General features: G+C 46.4%; 1 protein-coding gene and 1 long non-coding RNA gene across 5 annotated transcripts in view; one reads left to right on the forward strand and one right to left on the reverse strand.

Annotated features, from left to right (window-relative positions):
* Window positions 1-12,683, reverse strand: part of Dchs1 (dachsous cadherin-related 1) — a 34,625-nt gene extending 21,942 nt beyond the window's left edge. Inside the window, exon 1 of one of the 2 annotated variants that reach the window (XM_020179336.2) lies at window positions 12,455-12,683. The gene's annotated coding sequence lies outside the window, so the exon portion shown is untranslated. Of the gene's footprint in view, window positions 1-5,909; window positions 6,209-12,454 lie in introns of those variants that run through there. The other variant, XM_074084840.1, reaches the window with a different exon arrangement.
* Window positions 1-14,747, forward strand: part of LOC141425912 (uncharacterized) — a 97,670-nt gene that overhangs the window by 11,174 nt on the left and 71,749 nt on the right. The window lies entirely within an intron of this gene.

Raw genomic sequence — 14,747 nt, forward strand, 5'->3', positions numbered from 1 at the left:
TCTTCCCTTGCAAGTCCCTACCTCACACTGAAATACCTCTCTCAGCAATTATTCTGCTTCCTATTTTTCAGGCCCACAAACTCCCTTCTTTCTATCTCTAGACTTAGAGGTATGGCCAATCCTTTCTTATTTTCTTCTCATCTTCCATCTTCTGGGAGGGTATTAATCCTAGATGAATATATATTTCCCTTTCCCATTCAACAAGACATTGGGCACTAGGAATGCTACAGTGCATAAAGCAAACAGTTCCTGGCTTCATGAAACTTACAGGAGTTGGAAAACTGTTTCAAGTATGATCAGGGCTGTGAAGGAGAAGTACAGAAAGCAAGAGAACATGTAAGAGGCTTAACACAGGAAGTCTGGGAGAGCTTTTCTGAAGAAATCACATTCAAGTAAAGAGGTAAATAATGAGTAAGTGTTAGCTTGGCAACAGTGGGTAGAGAAAGAGAGAACAGCAATCTGGAAGAGTGATTTGGAAAGGCTTAGAGTCCACACTCAAGGAGGAGCTGAGAGTGCCTGGGACTGGGTTGGGAGAAAATGCATGTGAGGTGTAGTGCTAGGGGCAGAGAGTATGAAATGGGACAGGGACTCATGGTGTACTGAAGATTTTGACATTATCCTGTGTGCAAATGGAAGCCATGGAAGCATTTCAGGAAAGTGCCTTGACATGACTTACATTTTGTAAGCATCACTGTTACTGTCTTTTGAGAAACAAGAGCATGCAGGTAAGAGGAGGTGCTTGTGGGAATCCAGGGAATGACATTGTTTTGATGGTGACTTGTAAGTGTGTTGGCAATAAAATTGAGAAGACATGGACGGTCTGTGGGGGGCTTAGGAGTTGAAATAAGGCAGGGCATGATGACTAGTTGAAGAGATGAGGGAGAGTAGAGGAAGTCAAGTACAAAATAGGAGAAAGAGAGAGAGAGAGAAAGAGAGAGAAGGCACTTCTGCATCTCTGAGTCTAAGAGGAACCAGGGTCTCAAATGCTGCTAAAGTTCAAGAAAGGTGAGACCTTTGGTGAGTATACTGGCAGAGAGGTGGAAGCAGAGGCTGAAGGGAGGCAGCTGCAGGAGGGAAGAGGAAACTACCCACCCACCCCCATGTTTCATTTTCCCATTTTCTCACTTCTTACATCCTCCTCCCTCAATTAAGTGATGTTTCCTATATTGTGACATTGCCTCCACTAAGTTTCCAGCCATCTCCATGTTCTACACCTAATGAACACTTTCAAATCTTCCTCTTGCTGAATCATTGTGGAAAACTAGATCACTGATTGCTGGCTCCTTGCAGTCTTCTCTTGGCTTCAAATTGTGACCTCTAATCACCTCTTGCTTCCACACATTTCCCTATCCACTCTTCATCCTTCCTCACAAGCTCTCATACTCTGCCACTCCTTCACAATTGCTAGCCTTCATGACTCCATCCTGGGCCACATCTCTTCCCACTCTGTCTGGATGATCTTGTGTATCCCATGCCTTTGGTTAAAATATATCAACCATTTTTTTTAAAGGCAGGATTGGGGTTTGAACTCAGGGCTTTGCACTTGCAAAGCAGGCACTCTTCTACTTGAACCTCACCTCCAGTCTATTGCTCTGGTTATTTTGGAGATGGGGTCTTGCAAACTATTTGCCTAAGCTGGCCTTGAACCATGATCCTCCAGATTTCAGCCTCCCAAATAGTGAGGAATACAGGCTTGGGTCACCAGCATCCAGCTGCATCAACCATTATTATGTACTATCTATTTGCTGATGAGTTTCCAATCTTTAGCTCCAACTCTGTGAAGTGTTGGAGACATATCTAGTAAAATACTAGACTGCACAATGTATTCCCAACCATCACTTCAAACTGATTTACTCCTCCATTCTCTTTTCCATGAACAGCCCCATCATCCATTCAGATATCCAAGCCAAAAATCTAGAAGCTTTTTTTGCTTTCTAGCTTTTCTTCAATCTTGATTTTCACTTTAATATTAAAAACTGACCATTTCAACTAGACATGTCTCGGTTCTGCCCTTTACTCTTTCCACACTGCTGCTGTTTCAGTGAAAGCATTGTCATCTCTTTTTTCCATTACTATAAAAGCTCCTCATTGCCTCCAGGTTTGGACCCTCTGAGCCACCTCCTTCTGACCAAAGAGATCCACACAACTCTCACCAAACCACTCCTGGTGAGAAGTACCCGCTGGTTTTCCATTACTGGCAGCAGAAAACTGCTGCCTCTACAGAAAAAGAAATGCAGATCCCATATGCACATATATGTGCCTGCAGTTTCAAAGGGGTATGTGGACATGAGACCTAGAATTTCTGATTTATGTTATGTATAAATATATATATAACAATTCCAACATTCCAACCTTCTTAATATCTTTGCAATTTGAGATATACCAACCTCTCTAGTGTCCCCTTCCTTTAGTTTCCCTCACCACACCTTGCCTTGTGTGTGGTATTGTCTTATCCTGATATATTGTCTAAAAATCCTGTCCATGTGGTCATCTATTATAATTTCAAGATTCAGTTTAAATCTTGTCTTCTGTGTTTTCTGATATACCCACTGTATATAACCTACTGTACTCTACTAGGCTCCCACTGCTTATGGCACACACTAATAATAAATTGCACAGTGGTCCTGATGTCTCCATGTGTTTGCTCCTGCACTGAACTGGAGGCTTCTTGAGGGTAGTGGCAGCTCCTTAAGTGTCTGATTTTCCAGCATTTAGTAGAGGAATAGGCAGGCAATCAGTGCTGAATAAATGGTCAAAGCCTCATACTTCCACATCATCACATTCACATGCTAATACCCTCAGAGAGAAATGTCCACGGTCATGCCAACTCACTTGACATACACAAATATGTGAGTCCATGACCCGGAGACACCATGGTCAGTCCTGTGGCTAAAGAAGTTTGTTCTGCTCTAGAACTTCCTGTCCTATGAAAGGAGGTGGGTTTCTGATCCCCCTCTCCCCGCTTTACACTTCCAACTCCCATCTCTCCCATCTGTGTAAAGCAATAAAAAGAGCAGGAGCTTTGGAGTTTGGGCTGGTTTTGAATCTGGTCTTGGTGTTATTTTCCTAATCTTTAAAATGGTTGAATCTATGCCCAGAGACTGGGTTAGGGATCAGGGATTGAGGCTGGTCCTGTTCATTTAATCAGTCAGTGGACAGAAAGCAGTTTGTAGTTTTTGGGGGTGGGGTGGGGTGGAGAGAAGATAATAGACAGTGAGGTCAGTGTACTTATCACACTCTATATTATAATTATGTCTCTATACCCAGATAATCAGCTGTTTAAGGGATAAGATTATCTTATTCACCTTTATGTGTAGCATGGAACATGGTATAGAGTACATACATTTTCTGAATGAAGGGATGTATTAATAGTATGAGATAAAAACTCAGGTCAGCTTTAAAAAAGGAGGGATTTAGACTCAGGAAGATACCCTGTGTGAAAGCAGCCCCTTCTCCCAAGCTGTAGACCTCATAATCTCCTCATTACCCAATCTGGGCCCCATTCATTGCAAACTGCCTCACAACACTGGACCACTCTCACTGTGGACACATAAAGGCTCACACTCACAAAGAGTCTGGCACACCTTAGACTCATACAGATGTATTTTCAGTCAGACTCATGCAGACAAGCATACTGAACATATAGTTGTACACACAGAGAGAAGCTTACTGTAACACATACACAGCCAGTACATATATAGATCTCTTCACATGTACTCAGAAGCCCATTTTCACATACACAGTTGGCATATTCATTCACACAGAATACACCCCACACATATACACAGGCACACATGCACATACACACAGACATATACACAGAGAAAAACACTTTCTCAAGGACTGTACTCAAAGAGGCACATTCACATCCTCAGATCCCATCCCCACATATACACAGTCACAGTTCCACACACAGATAAGACTACTGTCCATATGTACAGACTGACCAGGCAAGCATGCACACACACACTTGTAGACCCACCCACACACAGGCGTGCTCTCACACATGCTGCCGGGGCACTCGTGGTCAGCCCTGCGGCTGCAGCTGTGACCTCCAGGTCCCTGGGGCCTCTGTCTGGACTATGCCTCATCACTTCCTGCTCCTCAGCTTCCAGTTCCAAACTCGAACTCCAGACTCTCTCCCGAGACCATCTCATTCTCTCTCCAGCCTCTTCTCAGCACCATCTCTCCCATCTGTCCAGCGTTTCTCACTGCCTCTTCCTTAAGACTTGCTCCTCCTCCTTGTTCTTGTCTCTTTCCTCGCCAGGTCTGTCTCATCCCCTCCCGTCCCATCCCAGAGCTGGCCTGCCCTATTTATCTTGTCTCTTTCCACAATCTGTTGTGCCTCTTGCCCAGCTATGTCACATCTCTTCTCCCACCCAGTTCTGCTTTGCTATATGCCCTCACTCTGTCCCCAGTCCTGTTACTTGGTCCTCTGACTCCATCCTGCTCTCCCCCCCATCCCCACATCTGGGCCTCTGGAACCACAGCTGGTTCTCATTAGGAGGGGGAGGGGCAAGACTGTTCATTGGGGCCTGAAACGTGATGTCAATTCCCTCTCCCTAGCTAACAGAGCCCCCCTCCTATCTCCAGCCTGTGTGTCTATAGGACCTGGGAGCAATGAGGAAAAAGAGGTAGGCTAGCAGGAGGGGAGAAGCCGGAGGACCACAAGGAAGGGGTGCTCTCCAGGATGAAGTATAGGAGTGGCCCGAGGTACAGAAGGGGAAGCAGGCTAGGGGAGCTGGCACTGTCTGGGCCTCCTCCCTCAACTTCCTGTCCCAGGGCCAGCAAAGGGCAGGACCAGAAAGACAACAGAGCTGAGGAGGGGGGTTACAAGGCAGATGGGCTAGAAATAGAGGAAGAAGAGGTTAGCCTCAGTGAGCAAAGGGAGGTGGGGATACAGGGCTAGGCATATAAGAAGAAAAGTGGTAAAGTGTTTTGGTGGGAGGATGGCAGGGAGCAAGAGTGAATATGTATAGCAAAGGAAAGAGTGAGTGGAGACTGGAACAGCCAGATCCAGGGAAGGGGAGCAGAAGCCAAAGCTGGAGGGAAGGGAGGGGGAGACAGGAGGTGGTAGGAGGAAAGGAGGAATCGAAAGGTGACAAACGAGCTTTCCTGGATATCCCTGGGATAACCCCATGGGGCAGGAGCCAGGGCAGTACCAGGGCCTGGCTCTGTCCTTCCTGAGGACACATTCCCAGGAGGCATGCCAGGGAGAGGCTGAGGACAGATATAAGCAAAAAAGGCTCTACTTTCTGAGCTTTTACATTGTTCTGGGCTCTTTGCCAGGCAATTCACAGACAGTATCTCATTTAATCATCATAACAACTCTGTGAGGAAGGAATCCTGGCTTCTATTTTCCAATGAGGAAATTGAGGCTCAGAATGAAACAATTTTTCTGAGTTAATGCAGCCTTACTTTGATCCCAGGTCTATGCACTCCATGCTGTCTGAGATTTACAGAGAAGGGGAAAGTTTCAGAGGAAGAAATTATAGGGTAGTTGAGGGGAGGGTTCTAGAAGGACAATGGAGGCCTAAAGAAGAGGGGAAAGGCATCTGTAATAGTCTAGGTTAGCGGCAGTGGGACCAAGAGAACCCAAATATGAAGGATAAGAAGAGGTTAAGTGGACAAGACTTAGCTATGGCCTCTACAGGAAGGATGAGAGAATAGAAGGACTCCAGACTCTAGACTACCTTTGACATTTTTCTGGCCTGGGTATCATAGTGATGCCATTAGGACACAGCAGAGAAGAAGGCATTTGGGGGGTTACCTGCTGGGAGTCCCCACATGGAGATGTCTCAGGCATAGTTGGATTTATATGCTCAGAGCTTAGGAGAGAGGCCAGGGTTTAAAGATATAGATTTGGGCAAACCACAGAGTAACTGAAAACCATGAATATGGAGACTCACCTCAGACGGGATGTGTAGAGTAGGAAGACACTCTAGGCCAGAAGCCTGGGAACAGTCACATAGTAGGGGCAATTGAGCAGACCTTTATTCTTCCTGGAAATAGCTTCATAAAAGTAAGAGGAAACATTTCAAAAAGGAGGGAACAATTGATAGCTTCCATTGCTGCTAAGAGTTCAAGTAAGATAGAGGCTGAGAAGTAGCCACTGAATGCAACATTTAAGCAAATAACTGGTGTTGAAGAGAACAGTGGGAAGTGAAGAGAATGTACTGACCCATAACAAGGCATAGACCAGGCTAGATTCATCCATCAATACATGCTTACTGTATTCCTAGAATAGGGAGACAATATGTTACAGGAGGCAGGACAGGGTAGAGATTAAGACATGGACCCCAGAGCCAAACCACCTGAATTTGATTCTTAGCTTCAGGCTTACTAGCTATAACCTTGGACAAACCATTTAATTTCTCCTAGTTTATAAAACAAGTACAGTAATAATACCTTCTACATTTATTCTGCAGTTAAAACAGTATCTAGAATGGAATATGTTTTGTTAGTATGTAAGCATGAGCTATTATTACACTGACTAAGAAGAGGGGCTCTGCTGTCAGATTAGAGTTCAAAGTCTGACTTGGTCACTTATGACACAATCCTGGGAAAGTTATTTAACCTTTCTAGACCTTATTTCCTGTTATGTAACATTCAGATTAAAGCGTCTGCATTAAATGGTTGATGTGAGAGTTAAATACAATGTTCACAAACACTGAGCACAATGTCTGGCCATGGAGAAAGCTCAATACATATGACACACATGAAATCCTGGGATAAGTGCTATTCCACAAATGAGGAATCAGACACCCAGAGAAGGGAGCAGATAGACATCCAGAATGCAACTCTGACGGACTTTCAAAGTTAGTGCTTTCTGTTAGGCCACTTTGTTTCACTGGTGGAGGGTTTGGTATGCCCAGATAAAGAGTCAAAAGAGCTGGCCAGGCAACAGAACAGAGAAGGGGAATGACTAAAGTCTTGCTTTAGAGAATAAATCTGGCAGTATGCACAGGATAGGTTAGAGGAGGAAGAGATAATAATGAGACAATCGTCAATTCAGGTATGGGGGCAGGTGAGCATGGGGCATTGAGGTGAGAGAGAGGAAGGAACACAGAGGATGCCTGGAGGTATCAAGGAATGAAAAAAAAATAAGGAAGGAAGAAAAGGCACTAGCATATGCATGTGAAGTGATTCACGGACAGACTTATTCAACAAATATCTACAACCTACCATGTGCCAAATACCATACTAAGCTAGAGATACAGCAGTGACTCAGACAGATCAAGTTCTGCCTTCATGGTTTTCGCAGGTAGGGAGACCTGGGCAGGGATGGGTACCACAGGGCGAGGGAGCTCCCCCGCATCAGAAAAAAAGCAGTTAATAGCTGAACACTTAATGACTTTCTTTCTGAAGCAGAAGATAGGAGCAGACAGCAGGAAGCTGGTAAGAAGCTGTGATCCAACAGGATGAACTTCTGGGAAGGTATCAGCACACCAGAGAGGAGAGACCCCAGGCTTGCTTCTGTTACTACTGACTGAAAGAGAGGGAAAAGGAGAAGGACAAAAGAATCAGGGAACCTAAGATGGGAAGGAACAGGGGTTGCAATGCCAGGATTTGGGCTCAGGGTGAGTGAGTATGACAGTAGAGGAGGGAACAGCCTAGGGCACCCTAGGGAAAGGATTTGGTTGAGTTGAAGAGATGGTGAGACATTGTAGTGCCTTGTGGTCTGATGACAGGTCACAGCTTCAGCATCTTCTGTTCCTTCTGAGAACCCCAACAGACACCTGGCCCAATGAATATGGATCTAAAAATTTCTGGTGTTCCCTCATATCTGATAACTAAATTAAAGAGAAATAAAGTAGGAGAGGGGTGAGGAAGATGATCTAGGAAAATGATGCCCAAGTGAGAGGGAAAAGGGAGAAAAGAGTATGGGGTGAGAAAGGATAAGCTGTGGGGAAGGGTAATGGGGAAAGTGGGTTGTGTGAAAGTTGGGTAGCTAAGGTGTCTTCTGAAGACTGAATGAGGGTGAAGGACATGCTCATGTATTTATTCGTTTGTTGCCAAACATCTGTGTGGGACCCTAGGTCACAAAGATGAATAATGTGCAACCTTGCCATCAGGGAGTCCAAGCTTTGTCAGGAGACAGAATAAGGACGCAGCAATGACAACAGTTAAGCAAGAAGAGCTCCTGGTGGAGTAAGAATAGACCAAGAGAATCATACCTTTCTGTATGTATAAGGGCCAAGAGCATGGAAGAAAGCACTGTCTTTCGGAACTATAAGGGATTCAATGTGGCTGCAACTCAAAGTGTGAGTGAGCTAGGGAAATGGGACAAGCAATGAGGCTGGGGAGGTTAGAAGAGTCAGACCATAATCTCATAAGCCTCATTAAAAATAGATTTCATTCAAACAAAAACGTGGTTAGATTTGCACTTATTAAAGTCTGTCCTATTGCAATGAGAAATGTGGATTGGAAGACTGAAAAGTAGAAGTGTAGGAAGACTAGTCGCAAAAATTCAAATGAAAAGATGTGGATGTAAGGGCAGTTACAAAAGTGATGAAGAAGAAGGGATAAAACGTCACAAATTGCTGGAGCAAAGGTAGAACCACAGGTTTCAATGACTTTCTGGATTATGGGACATGTGGAGTGATTGCAGTTAGTTTCTGGGTTTCTAGGTTGCAAACTGAGTGGGGATAGTCATTTGTAGAAAGAATGATGAGTTCAGGTTTGCACATGATAAGGGGTCTGTGAGTTACACAACAAAGATCAAGTACCAGAAAGATATGTGAGAGTCATCAGTCTTTTGATGACAATGAAAACCCTGGAAGCGAATGAGATGACTCACCAGAGATGTGTATACAGTGAAATAATAAGAGGGTCTAAGCCAGAACCTTAAGAAAACATTTTTGGGTCATGCAAAGGATTCCTCAAAGCAGACTGACAGAACAGCCAGGAGGAGCTCTGGGAGGGAGATGCACAGGTCCCATCAAACTGTAATCATCTGCTTATTTGCCTGTCTTACCCACCCACCCCACTAAAGTGTCAACTCTCTGAGGATAAGGACAGTGACTTCCAGTGCATTGTATTCCCATAACCCAGCAGCGTGGCTGCTACACTGGTGCTCATTACATGTTAATCGAATAAAACAGTGACTCAGAAACCAAAATCAAGAACAATTCAAAGACAAAAGAAAGTTCAACAATGTCAGCTTCTGCCAAGAGGTCAAGCAGTGGAGGTCTTTTTTAAAAAGTCCCCCTGATTTGGCAGGAGAGCAGTCACTTTCTCTTAGGGAGAACAGCTACATTGGAGGGGCAGGAGTACATGGGAAGTGAAGAAGTGAGGACAGATATAGGCAGAAGAATCTTTCACAAAATGTGGTAGTGAAGTAAAGTAGGAAAGCCTCTTAGCTAAAAGGGTTAAAGCAGGATAGGAGAGGTTGGAGTTTCTTGTGCTTCAGGAGGAATGGGAGGGAGGGTGAAACTGGAGGCATGGGAAAGACAGGGAATAATCAGTCAAGTGAAGTCCCCATGGAGAGGAAAGGAGGAGATGGGATTCACAGCACAGGTGGAGGACTGGCCTTAAAAAAAAAAAGAGACATCTATTCATTATTGTGGGAAGTAAGGAGAAAAGATTGAAGAGGATGCAGGTAAGATTTCAGGGAGAAGGCAGAAAGCTGAGAGAGTTCAAACCCTATGACCTCAATTTCTTCAGTGAGTCAATACATCAGGCTTTCTAGTCTTAAATCCTCCCTCTCCTCCAACAACCACATTTTGTCAGCTGAGGACCCCACTGTTTAAAGAGCTCCTGCATCTACTTTCCCCCTGTCTCCTGCTACAACTCCAGGGCAGGCCAGCCTTACCCCTTCCTGGGTTCCTGCAACCGACCATTGTTCTCCTCCTTCTCAGGCTCTTCCTCCAGTTTCCACAAGCCTGTCAAAGTGGTATTTCTAAAACAAGGCTGGTCACATCACTGCACAGCTTCAAATGTTTTGATGACTGCACATTATTTTTGAGTCAAATGAACTTCATGTGGCTTGAAAAACCCTGTGTGATCTAAGTATTATCTACCTCCCCTGTAACTCTCCTACATCTCATCTCATATTGTAAGTGCCACACTCATTGAACTGCTCTATTTCTCAGACACACCATGCTTTCTTGCACATGGACTTTCACATGCTGCTTCCTTGGTTTGGACTATTCTCCACCTATTCCTTCTCACCTTCGTTTGGTTGACTCTCTATTTATCCACCAAGTTTCAGCTTAAATACCGCAATCTCCAGAAAGCCTCTTCTGACCTTGTTATACTGGCTTATGCTTCCCTGCTGTGTGCTGCTATGTTAAGACACTCACCCCACAGCGTGTAAGCTCCATGAGGGCAAGGACCATATACACATTTTGTATATATGCCCACTCCACAGTGCCTGGCAGAATAGGTGTATAGTATGTGTTTGCTGAATGAATGAACTAGTAGATTAATTAATCAACTGAAAACAGGGTGAGGGATGTGGGTAAAGAGCATGAAGAAAATTTTAAAAACTCATTTACTTACATCTGCTTATTTATTTATTTATGGAAGGCTCAGTTGAGGAGAGAATTTAGAGAAGCAAACATTTACAGAAGTGTCCCTTAGTGTGGTTGAGAAATCATTCTAGTTAGGGTTGAGAATTTGCCATATGGGAAGGCTTAAGGATAATGAAACAAAGTGGTCAAGGAATGGTTGAAAGAATGGCTTTTGGCATATAAGCTAGACCCCACAGATTAGAAGAAAACAATAGGTCAAGGGCAAAGGTCATTACAAGGTTAAAGAGTATAACAGGATGCCCTCCTATTATATAAAGCTGGAAAGATATAGAGGGCTGAGAAGGGAATGTAAGAGTTCAGAATTTTAGAGATTAAGTAGTTCTACGAGTGGTCCATGGTAACAAGAGCTAAAGAGATCAAGAAACTGTAAGGCTGGCATTACAGGGACACTCAGAACCACAGCAGCATATAGAGTGAAGCAAAGACTGATCCTGTTCTCAAAGTGTTCAGCAAAGAAGGTGAGCTTGGGAGGTCTATGGATGAAGAGGAGTAATGGTGTGAACATTATAAATTAAGGAGTTTATTTAGCAGTTGAGGCAGCTCTCCCTACAATGTGTGTGTATTACCCTAAACTATCTCCTACAGGTTGTACAAGTGGCTGTGTGGAGGAGGACTAGGAATGTAAGCACAGTGGTAAAACACTTGCCTAGCATTTGTAAGACCCTGAATTCAATTCCCAGCACTGAAAAAAAAAAAAAAGTGGTTGTGCAGTAAGGTCAATAGCAACACAGCCTCCTGCTAGTGGCAGGCTTCTGGGACACCTGCTGTGTAGGATGTGCTGCCTATGACAGTATTTCCCATAGATGTGTATTGCTCTGACAGTGTCTCCTGAGAGATGTTGACAGTAACAATGTCTCCCAATAGTATATATTTGCTGTGACAATGATCCTTGGGGAACATGTTGGTTGTAACATTTCTGCAGTGGGTGTGTGTTGTCCTGGAAACATCTTCCATAGGTGTGTGTTGGCTTGACAGAAGTCTTCAGTGATCATGTGTTGGTTTTGGTATTGCTTCTGGGGGTGTATCTCTTGGGAATGTATATTGCCTGGTACAACGTCCCCTGTGAGTTGAGTAGGGCTATGACTGTGTCCCCTGTGGTTATTTGAAGAGCTGACATAAGCGACAATATTTTTCTGGCCTCTGACCTTGTGGCTGCCGGCCCAGCCCATGCCACACTGAGTTCATTGTGCTGCTAGACCTCCTCTCCCCACCCCCACCATGTGGGACCCAGGCCTGCAGTGACCTCCTTCAGTCCCTTCACAGGTTTCTGATTTAGGTATCCTGGACACACAAACTCTAGGAGCTCTGGCATGAGGTCTTACTTAGAATGTTACTTTGAGAGACCCACCTCCACTTCAGGCTTGGCCTGTCTCTCTTCTGCTCCTCTTTATTCCTTCCCCCTCAATTTCTTTGTCTGTTTGTCTCTGTCACACACCCATCTCCACATTCTGACACATGGTTCCCAAAGAACGAGGCAAAACATACATGCACACACACGAACACACACCCTCACAGGGACTTGCCCACTGTGATACACACTCACTCTGACCCACACCCCCTCAGAGTGACACGCACATGCACACATGGCCAGACACATACGGACACACAACCTCTGAGGGACACGCACTGACTCTCACTCAGAGAGGCACACACAACGGTCCTGCCCTCATCCACAACCTCGGGCACATTCACACCCACCACACACCCCGACTCGATGACACACGCACACAAAGACCCCCAGGCCCTGCCCCCACGCTCACGTTCACGCTCGCCCTCGTCCCGCAGGCCCCGGCCCCCCCTCCCCCATTGTCTCCGGCTCAGAACAAAGCCCCCGGCTCCGCCGCCGCCGCCACAGCCCGGGGGAGGCCGGTGGACCCGGCGGGCGCGGCCGGACGGGCCGGGCGGCTGCGGGCACTGACCTCCGCACGGCGCGGGCTCCTTTGCCCGGTGCTGGGACGCCGTCCGGCCGCGGTCAGCCCCCCGGGCAGCGCCCGCCCGCGCGGGGCCTGGGGCCGCGCATCGTCCGCCGCCGCTGTCTCTGGCAGGCGATCCCCCTCCAGGCAGCCGGCCGTCGGTCTGCGCTCCCTTGGCCGTCGATCGGTCCGTCCGCCGCCACCGCCGCAGGGGCGCCGCCTCCTCCACAGCCGCCCCGCGGAGGATGCGAGATTCGCCGCCGCGGCCCCGAGCCCCCTCCCCTCCCCTCCCCCGCCCTCCGCGCGGTAACCCGAGCCCCCGCCCCTCCGCCCGCGGAGCCCCCGCCCCCGCCCCCACCCGCGCTCCGCCGCGGCCCCCCCACCGCCTGCCCTCCCTCCCTCCCTCCGCCCCTGGACTTCCCGGCCTCAGTCCCGGCGCCGGATCCGGCCCCAGCGCCGAGCCGTCCCCTTGCCCTGATTCTCTTCCCTTCTCCCTGCCGCTTCTCCTCCCGTCCTGTCCTCTACATCCTCTCTCCTCTTCCCCTTCTCAGCCTTTCCTACTGCTCACCTCCTTGTCCTCTTCCAGTCCCTGTTTCCCTATGGTCCCCTCTTCTCCTTCACTGTCTTATCCTCCCACTCGCCTCTTCTGCTTCCCAACCTTTACCTCTGTTCTCCTCTCCCTTTCTCCCCTTCTCCCCACCCTTTCCCCTCTGCTCAGTCCTCTCTCTTTCCCCAGCCTCTTCACATCAAAGTCACCGCTTCTTCCCAGCCATTCTCTTGCCCTTTCTTTCTGTATCTTCACCTCTTTCCTGGGTCTTTCTCCCCATCTTCTCATCATTGCTCCTTCCTCACACCTTTCTCTTTTCTCACCCCCGCCCCCTTTTCCCTACCCTCTTCTTCCCCTATCCCCTCCTTTCATGTAAATGTCCTCATTCTTTCATGCTAGTCACTTATCATCATCCATACTTTTATCCCTTTTTTCTTCCATCCCTTGGGTTCTCTTTCCCTTACTTTTTACTTCGCACCAAATTTGAGGCTAGAGATTGGGAGGTATTGGATCAAAGAGCTTGGGGGATGGTGGTCTAATTCAGAGACTACTTCCCAGAAAAAGTGAGAAGGAAACTGGACAGGGAGGTGGGAAGAGTCTTCAGGGTCCAACTTGGGAGGGAAAATGGGAAGAGGTGAAGTCAGTCCCAAGTGGAGAGTAAGTAATCTTGAAGAGTTTTGACTCTTTTCCTGTCCTCTTTAGGACTGAGTAGACTGAGGGTGGGGGCTGGGGGGAGGCATTTTAGACTTGAGACATGTTCGAGTGGCACAAAGAAATCAGGAACTTCTGGGGCAAGAAAACAAAAGTGAGCAGGAGGGAGTGTGATTTTGGAAGAAAGGAGGGAGAGGCTGGGGTCCTTGATGACATCCAAGTTTCTGGCTTGGGCATTTGGGTGGATGGTGGTGGTGACACTGTGCCAGACAAAAGGAGCAGGAGTAGGTGGAAGGAAGGATTGGTATAGAAAGATGATGACTTGTGATTTAGGACTGCTGACTTTGAAGTGCCTGTTGGATAGGTAGGTCTGCAGCTTAGAGGAGCAGTCTGGGATGGGCATAAATATTTGGGAGTCATCTGCAAATACCGTATAAGCTTGAATATAGGGTGAGGTTTTTGCTTTTTTGTTTTTCCAAAATCATCCCTCAGGAAAGAGGGAGTAACCTTATATTTGAGTCCTTACAAAGTATCTCATATTACAGGGTTTGCTCTCATTTACTTTATTTTGAACAACAAACCACTGGATAGGGCACTATGGTATGGTGACTAAGCTTGTGGACTCTGGAGCCAGACTGCCTGGCTCGGGGTCCAGACTCTGCCATTTTCAAGCTGTGTGCATTTGGGAGAGTTATTTAACCTGTTTCTGCCTCAGTTTTCTCATCTATAGACTGGGTCTAAGGATTAAATTATTTAATATAGGTAAAGCACTATGTATGGCACACATAGTAAGTATCCAATAAATGCTACTACTTTTGCAACTTGGACAAGACCCATTAACCTGAAATGTCCTCAGTGGTGCTATTTTGGATGCTTGTAGAGGTCATTTGCCACAGAATCCATAGTCAAAGAAATTTAACACAGCTTTGATAACTATTCCTGGTGGTATGACTTCATAACTGCATGTGTTAGATGTCTCTAAATATACTTTTAAAAGATTGCTTTAAAAAGCAGTGTAGTAGTAGTTGGGAGGGGCTTCTGGGATGCTTCAAATGTTTTTTTCTTTTTGATCTGAGTGATGTTATATGAATGTTTGATGGT

This window comes from Castor canadensis, chromosome 1 (genome assembly GCF_047511655.1).
Source record: "Castor canadensis chromosome 1, mCasCan1.hap1v2, whole genome shotgun sequence".
In the NCBI taxonomy this organism is placed as follows: Eukaryota; Metazoa; Chordata; class Mammalia; order Rodentia; family Castoridae; genus Castor; species Castor canadensis.